This window comes from Coregonus lavaretus (genome assembly GCF_964263955.1).
Source record: "Coregonus lavaretus genome assembly, chromosome: 32".
Classification (NCBI taxonomy): Eukaryota; Metazoa; Chordata; class Actinopteri; order Salmoniformes; family Salmonidae; genus Coregonus; species Coregonus lavaretus.
In genome coordinates, this window is record NC_140019.1 from 32,164,661 (window position 1) to 32,173,806 (window position 9,146).

The window sequence follows — 9,146 nt, forward strand, 5'->3', positions numbered from 1 at the left end:
CCACTCCACGAGATACTGGAGACCACTCATCCGGCGCCTCGAGTCCAAGATGGTCCGGACCCTGTACGCCGGGGCCCCCTCGATGTCCAAAGGGGGCGGAGGGGTCTCTCCTATCTCATCTTCTTGGAGTGGGCCAGCTACCACCGGCCTGAGAAGAGACACATGGAACGAGGGGTTAATATTTTTGTACTCTATAGGCAGTTGTAACCTGTAACACACCTTGTTCAATCTTCTCAGGACTTTGAAGGGCCCCACAAACCGCCAACCCAGCTTCCGGCAGGGCAGGCGGAGGGGCAGGTTTCGAGTCGAGAGCCAGACTCGATCTCCCGGTGCGTACACCGGTCCCTCACTGCGGTGGCGATCGGCGCTCGCCTTTTGTTGACGGATGGCACGCTGCAGATGGACATGGGCAGCGTCCCACGTCTCCTCCGAGCGCCGAATCCACTCGTCCACCGCAGGGGCCTCGATCTGGCTCTCGTGCCATGGTGCCAGGACCGGCTGATAACCTAAAACACACTGGAAAGGTGTTAAATTGGTGGAGGAGTGGCGGAGAGAGTTCTGGGCCATCTCTGCCCAGGGGATGAACCTAGACCACTCCTCCGGCCGGTCCCGGCAATAGGACCTCAAAAACCTACCCACATCCTGGTTGACACGTTCCACCTGCCCATTGCTCTCTGGGTGGTACCCCGAGGTAAGGCTTACCGAGACCCCCAATCGTTCCATGAACGCCCCCCAAACTCTGGAGGTGAACTGGGGACCTCGGTCAGACACAATATCCTCGGGGACCCCATAGTGCCGGAACACATGGGTAAATAGGGCCTCAGCGGTATGTAGGGCAGTAGGGAGACCCGGCATTGGAAGGAGACGACAGGCCTTGGAAAACCGATCCACAACGACCAAAATGGTGGTATTCCCCTGGGAGGGGGGTAGGTCGGTTACAAAATCCACCGATAGGTGGGACCATGGTCGTTGTGGAACGGGCAGGGGATGTAACTTACCCCTGGGCAAATGTCTAGGCGCCTTACACTGGGCACACACCGAGCAGGAGGAGACATAAACCCTCACATCCTTAGCTAACGTTGGCCACCAGTATTTCATGCTAAGACAGTGCACGGTCCGGCCAATATCTGGATGTCCAGAGGAGGGTGATGTATGATCCCAATAAATAAGACGATCCCGAACCTCGAGCGGAACGTACGTCCGCCCCACAGGACACTCGGGGGGAGTAGGGTCGGTACGCAGTGCCCGCTCGATTTCCGCATCGACCTCCCATACCACCGGAGCCACCAAACAAGACTCCGGCAGTATGGAAGTAGGCTCGTTGGACCTCTCCTCTGTGTCATACCGCCGGGACAGGGCATCTGCCTTACCATTCTGGGACCCTGGGATGTATGTGATCTTAAAAACAAACCGGGTTAGGAACATGTTCCACCTAGCCTGACGAGGGTTCAATCTCCTAGCTGCCCGGATGTACTCCAGGTTACGGTGATCAGTCAGAATGAGGAAAGGGTGTTGAGCCCCCTCAAGCCAATGCCTCCACACCTTTAGGGCCTGGAATACGGCTAACAGCTCCCTGTCCCCAACGTCATAGTTGCGCTCCGCCGAGCTGAGCTTCTTGGAGTAGAACGCACAGGGGCGGAGTTTAGGTGGCGTGCCGGACCGTTGTGACAGGACTGCCCCAATACCGGTCTCGGACGCGTCTACCTCTACTTGGAATGGTAAAGAGGGATCCGGATGCGCCAGCACCGGGGCCGAGGTGAACAGGTTCTTCAGTTTGACAAATGCCCTGTCCGCCTCAGCCGACCACTGCAAACGAACCGGACCCCCCTTTAGCAGGGACGTAATGGGAGCTGCAACTTGTCCAAAACCCAGAATAAACCTCCGGTAGTAATTAGCAAAACCCAAGAACTGCTGCACCTCTTTTACAGTGGTTGGAGTTTGCCAATTACGCACGGCCGATACACGGTCTACCTCTATCTCCACACCAGATGCGGACAACCGATAACCCAAAAAGGAGACGGACTCCTGGAAGAACAGGCATTTCTCTGCCTTGACATACAAGTCATGCTCCAACAGTCTTCTCAACACTCGGCGCACCAGGGCTACATGCTCGGCTCGTGTAGAAGAGTACACTAGGATGTCGTCGATGTACACTACTACACCCTGCCCATGCATGTCCCGGAAAATCTCGTCAACAAAGGATTGGAAGACTGAAGGAGCATTCATTAACCCGTATGGCATGACGAGATACTCGTAATGACCCGAGGTGGTGCTAAATGCTGTTTTCCATTCATCCCCCTCCCTAATGCGCACCAGATTGTACGCGCTCCTGAGATCCAACTTTGTCAAGAACTGCGCTCCGCGTAACGATTCCGTCATAGTCGCAATCAGTGGAAGTGGGTAACTGTACTTAACTGTGATCTGATTGAGACTACGGTAATCAATACACGGGCGCAATCCCCCATCCTTCTTCTTCACAAAGAAGAAACTCGAGGAAACCGGGGAAGTGGAGGACCGTATGTATCCCTGTGCCAAGGACTCGGCTATGTAAGTCTCCATAGCCGCTGTCTCCTTTTGAGACAGGGGATACACACGACTCCGTGGAAGAGCCGCTCCTGTTTGGAGATTTATCGCACAGTCCCCCTGTCTATGAGGAGGTAGCCGTGCTGCCCTCGATTTGCTGAACACAAGTGCTAAGTCCTCATACTCAGGGGGAATGCGCAGTGCGGGCTCTTGGTTCGGACTCTCTACCGAGGTCGCCCCTACGGAAACACCTAGACATCTCCCTACACACTGGGCAGACCACTCCATAAGAGCCCTCTGTTGCCACGCAATGGTAGGATCATGGGTGCTTAACCAGGGAAGCCCCAACACCACGGGGTACGCAGGAGAGTCAATCAGATAAAACTGAATGCTCTCCTCATGACCCCCCTGCGTCGTCATCGTCAGTGGTGCTGTGACCTCCCTGATCAGGCCCGACCCCAACGGCCGGCTGTCTAAGGCGTGGACAGGAAATGGAGCTTCTACCGGCCGAAGGGGAATTCCTAACCTACAACAAAATGCCTGATCAATAAAGTTCCCAGCTGCGCCTGAATCTACTAGCGCCTTATGCTGGGAATGAGGTGCCACCTGTGGAAATCTCACAGGAATACTCATGTGACCAACAGAAAGCTCTGGGTAAGTGGGGCGCCTACTCACCTGAAATGACTCCCCAGTGCGTGACCTGTTGTCCCCTCTCCCAGGAGACCCTCCCCAGCACCTGGCCGCGGTGTGTCCTCCACGACCACAGTTGGTGCAGGGGATGGCCCCCCTCGGGTTCTCTCTCCTCCTCTCTCTAGCGCCAGCACCCCCGAGCTCCATGGGGATCGGCTCGGAGGTGCTGGAGGGTGGAATGGACGACCCCCACTCGGGACGTCCGCGGGTAGCCAGCAGGGTGTCTAGACGGATGGAAATGTCCACCAACTGGTCGAACGACAGGTTGGTGTCCCTGCAGGCCAGCTCACGATGAACGTCCTCTCGTAGGCTACACCGGTAGTGGTCGATGAGGGCCCTCTCATTCCACCCCGCATCCGCCGCTAGCGTCCGGAACTCCAGTGCGAACTCCTGTGCGCTCCTCTTCCCCTGTCGGAGGTGGAACAGACGCTCTCCCGCCGCTTTCCCCTCAGGTGGATGATCGAAGACAGCCCTGAAGCGGCGGGAGAACTCCGCGTAGGTGATGGTAGCGGCGTCTATTCCCCTCCATTCGGCGTTGGCCCACTCCAACGCCTTGCCGGATAGACAGGAGATGAGGGCGGAGACGCTCTCGTATCCCGAGGGCGCCGGGTGTATGGTGGCCAGGTAGAGTTCCACCTGCAGGAGGAATCCCTGACACCCGGCTGCAGAACCGTCATATGCCCTCGGGAGCGAGAGCCGAATGCCACTGGGTTCCGGTGCTGAGAGAGGAGGACTGGCCGTTGGTGATGGGATGGTGTAAGAGTGCGTGGGCACCTCTCGAGTCACCAACCGGCGCAGAGTGTTGGACACCTCGTCCATGGCGGCCCCAAGTTGCCGGATCATGGTGTCTTGGTAGCTGATCCGGTCTTCCAGGGATTCAGGTGCCGCCGCTGTTCCTGCTGACTCCATAGTTTAGGTGTGTTGTTCTGTCAGTAGTTCCGATGTGGATGTGGTGGAGGAGTCAGGCGCAGGACACAGAGGATACGTCCAAAATACTTTAATAGTCCAAAGAGCAACAAACAAAACACGACCTCGAAAACAGACGGAGGCGAGGCAATTACGCAAACACGCGTAAACAATAATCCCAAACAAAGACAGAGTGCAGACACGCAGCTCTGCACGACAGGCAGAAAACAACAACACACAATCAGACTAATGCAAAACAAGGAACTTATAAGACAAGTAATCAACACACAAATGGACACAGGTGTAAAAGACAGACAAAAGCAATCACACTACGAAACATAGAGCGGTGGCAGCTAGTACTCCGGGGACGGCGAACGCCGAAGCCTGCCCGAACCAGGAGGAGGAGCAGTCTCGGCAGAATCCGTGACATGTCGCTGGGCAACACGGACTTTCAACTCCCTCCAAAGATTTTCTATGTGGTTGAGATCTGGAGACTGGCTAGGCCACTCCAGGACCTTGAAATGCTTCTTATGAAGCCACTCCTTAGTTGCCCGGGCGGTGTGTTTGAGATCATTGTCATGCTGAAAGACCCAGCCACGTTTCATCTTCAATGCCCTTGCTGATGGAAGGAGGTTTTCACTCAAAATCTCACGATACATGGCCCCATTCATTCTTTCCTTTACACGGATCAGTCGTCCTGGTCCCTTTGCAGAAAAACAGCCCCAAAGCATGATGTTTCCACCCCCATGTTTCACAGTAGGTATGGTGTTCTTTGGATGCAACTCAGCATTCTTTGTCCTCCAAACACGACAAGTTGAGTTTTTACCAAAAAGTTATATTTTGGTTTCATCTGACCATATGACATTCTCCCAATCCTCTTCTGGATCATCCAAATGCACTCTAGCAAACTTCAGACGGGCCTGGACATGTACTGGCTTAAGCAGGGGGACACGTCTGGCACTGCAGGATTTGAGTCCCTGGCGGCGTAGTGTGTTACTGATGGTAGGCTTTGTTACTTTGGTCCCAGCTCTCTGCAGGTCATTCACTAGGTCCCCCTGTGTGGTTCTGGGATTTTTGCTCACCGTTCTTGTGATCATTTTGTCCCCACGGGGTGAGATCTTGCGTGGAGCCCCAGATCGAGGGAGATTATCAGTGGTCTTGTATGTCTTCCATTTCCTAATAATTGCTCCCACAGTTGATTTCTTCAAACCAAGCTGCTTACCTATTGCAGATTCAGTCTTCCCAGCCTGGTGCAGGTCTACAATTTTGTTTCTGGTGTCCTTTGACAGCTCTTTGGTCTTGGCCATAGTGGAGTTTGGAGTGTGACTGTTTGAGGTTGTGGACAGGTGTCTTTTAGACTGATAACAAGTTCAAACAGGTGCCATTAATACAGGTAACGAGTGGAGGACAGAGGAGCCTCTTAAAGAAGAAGTTACAGGTCTGTGAGAGCCAGAAATCTTGCTTGTTTGTAGGTGACCAAATACTTATTTTCCACCATAATTTGCAAATAAATTCATTACAAATCCTACAATGTGATTTTCTGGATTTTTTTTCCTCAATTTGTCTGTCATAGTTGACGTGTACCTATGATGAAAATTACAGGCCTCTCTCAGCTTTTTAAGTGGGAGAACTTGCACAATTGGTGGCTGACTAAATACTTTTTCCCCCCACTGTATGTTCTTTAATGCAGGGCCAACAGACAAGTTGCTGCCAGCTCTTAGCAAACTGTTGGGAAAAAATTGTGTTTGACCAAATACAATGCTATTTCTCTGTAAACAAATTAACAATAGACTTTCAGCATGCTTATAGAGAAGGGCACTCAACCTGTACTGCACTGACACAAATGTCTGATGATTGGTTGAAAGAAATTGGTAATAAGAAGATTGTGGGAGCTGTACTGTTACATTTCAGTGCAGCCTTTGACATTATTGACCATAACCTGTTGTTGACAAAACCTACGTGTTATGGCTTTTCAACCTATGCCATATCGTGGACTCAGAGCTATCTATCTAATAGAACTCAGAGGGTTTTCTTTAATGGAAGCTTCTCTAATGTCAAACATGTAAAGTGTGGTGTACCGCAGGGCAGCTCTCTAGGCCCTCAACTCGTTTCTATTTTCACCAATGACCTGCCACTGCCATTAAACAAAGCCTGTGTGTCCATGTACGCTGATGATTCAACCATATACGCATCAGCAACCATAGCTAATGAAGTCTCTGAAACCCTTAACAGCTAAATGACTAAAATGTAAATGTAAATAGAGTTGCAGTCTGTTTTGGAATGGGTGGCCAGTAATGAACTCGTCCTGAACATCTCTAAAACGAAGAGCATTTTATTTGGTACAAATCATTCCCTAAGTTCTAGACCTCAGCTGAATTAGGTAATGAATGGTGTGGCTGTTGAACAAGTTGAGGAGACTAAATTACTTGGTGTTACCTTAGATTGTAAACTGTCATGGTAAAAACATATAGATTCAATGGTTGTAAAGATGGGGAGAGGTGTGTCCGTAATAAAGAGATGTTCTGCTTTTATGACACTACACTCCAAAAAGCAAGTCCTGCAGACTCTAGTTTTGTCTTACCTTGATTATGGTCCAGTTGTGTGGTCGAGTGCTGCAAGGAAATACCTAGTTAACACCTCACGGCACAACGCCTCTCTCCTGTTTGACCTAGATAGTTTGTGTGTATGTATTGATATGTAGGCTACGTGTGCCATTTAAAAATTGATGTGAGCTGTTCTTGTCTATTAATGTTCTGTATTATGTCATGTTTCATGTTTTCTGTGGGCCCCAGGAAGAGTAGCTGCTGCTTTCGCAACAGCTAATTGGGATCCTAATAAAATAGCAGAAAAATACCATACCTCTCATAGGAGAATGTTTCTGTAACCCCTAATCACGCTTTTGAATAAAATGACCCAGATGAGACACACGAACACACACACACACATGCACTTTTCCTGATAAGTCTGTTATATCAGCTCTTCTCACATTGGCCGGTAATGTGTGCTGATTAGGTCATTATAGAGGTCCAAACGTTGGGCCAAGACACACCCAGTAGGTCACTGCAATATGGGGGGAATTAAACAACATTATTATTAAATGTAATTCCTCCTCTTTCTCGATGTCGCTGTATGACTCATGCACACACACTGCAATATTTCTCTATCTCCCTTAGTGGAACACACACACACACGCACTCACACACACACACACACACACACATTCACACACACACTCACACACAAAGCTTTGAATCTTCCTGATCAGAGACAAAGATACAAACACACGTAGAGTCACACACATACACACTCTCACACATACACACAAACACTCTCACTGTAGTGTGTATGCTGTATGCATGCATGTGTATGTGCGACCCATCGGTCTCAGTAAGCTCTATGATGTTTACCCTAGCACAGTCTTGTGTGGCGCAGACAGACAGACAGACATGGAGCTGTAAGCATACTGGATTGATGTACATTTGGAGGATTTCTTTCCCTAACTCCAGCCCAGTCAGCAGTCTTTCTGTATGTGTGTTGGCTACATGCACACACAAAGACGAGTGGAGTGTGGTAGACATACAGTGATTCTGAGCCGCAGACTCAGACATCTCATATCATATCCCCTATCTAGGAACCCTCCCCCTCTCCCATTTAAGTTGATTGATCAAAGAGTAATTATTAGTGTTAGCAGAACAACATTATACACTACATAACTACATAACTACACATTAAACTATCACTCTTCTTTCCCACTACAACACCACCATTCCCAACACAGATAGTCTATCAGCTGTCATTGGGGGACACACCTCTATTCTCCTCTATCACACCAGCCCCCAGGAGGCAGGTTGGTTTTAGGAGGAGGGGCAGCTGGTACACTAATTAATTAGTAATCAGGCTTGACAGTGGGTGCATGTCAAACCTACTCCCTTTATAGTGCACTACTTTTGACAAGGGCCCATTGGGTACCATTTGGGATAGCACCAGTGGTTCTGCAAAGAAGGGGTTTTCCCCTCTTTATACTGCAGGCATCTGTCATCTGTGAACCTTATCGCAATCTTTCATTTTTTTATTTTCATTTTTTTAAAATATTAAAACATACAATCTATTTGCAGTGAAGCCGCTCAACATTTACATTACATTCAGTCATCTAACAGACTCCTATCCAGAGCGACCCACATAAGCAACCAGGGTCAACGCCCTGCTCAAGGGCACGTCGACAGATCTCCCACAAGGTCAAAAATGGGGACCCGAACCAGTGACCTATCAGCCACCGGCCCAAGCTCCCAACCGCCAGGCCACCAGCCCTCCAAGATCCCCCCACAGGTCCCCGAGAGCTGCCCCTCAACCATCCTAGACCCCGCCCTCCACATAATACAATTAAATAATTCCATTCCCCACCCCCAAGACCCCCCGTCCCCAAGCCCCCGTCCCCAATGCACCAACAAAATGAACAAAAGACAAAAGAGAGAAAGACAAAGGAAAACAGAAAACAACAATGCAAAAAACAAAAGACATCAAGGACAACAACAATCATAACAGCAAGGCCAACTGAATATGTTTGAGTGCATGTATGGCACTATTTACGTGTGTGTGTGTGTCTGTGTATGTGCACGTGTGTGCGTTTGAATGGGAGTGTGTGTATATGCATGCGTACAAACACCTGCATGGCATCAGCCTCAGGCAAACAGGCATTAGCTGTAACAACACTGCCCCTCAGTGTCATTCAAACTTACTTTTTGTTTTGTTTTATTTGGACTTTATTTTTTTATTTTGTCTTTGACCATCATTCAACCCCCCGCCCAGCAACTCCACTCCCACTTGTCTCCAATTCCACATCCCAACCCTCAGCCTCCCTCAGCCCATCCCTCCTGTCTCTGCTGGCCACCCTCTTCGGATTTCTACGCACCTTATATCTTTCAACTATGCTGTGATGTTTAACATACAATTTGAATCTATCTAATCGAATAGAATCCACAGATTGCAAGTTGAAGATAAATACTTTTACTAAGAGTACTAGTATATTA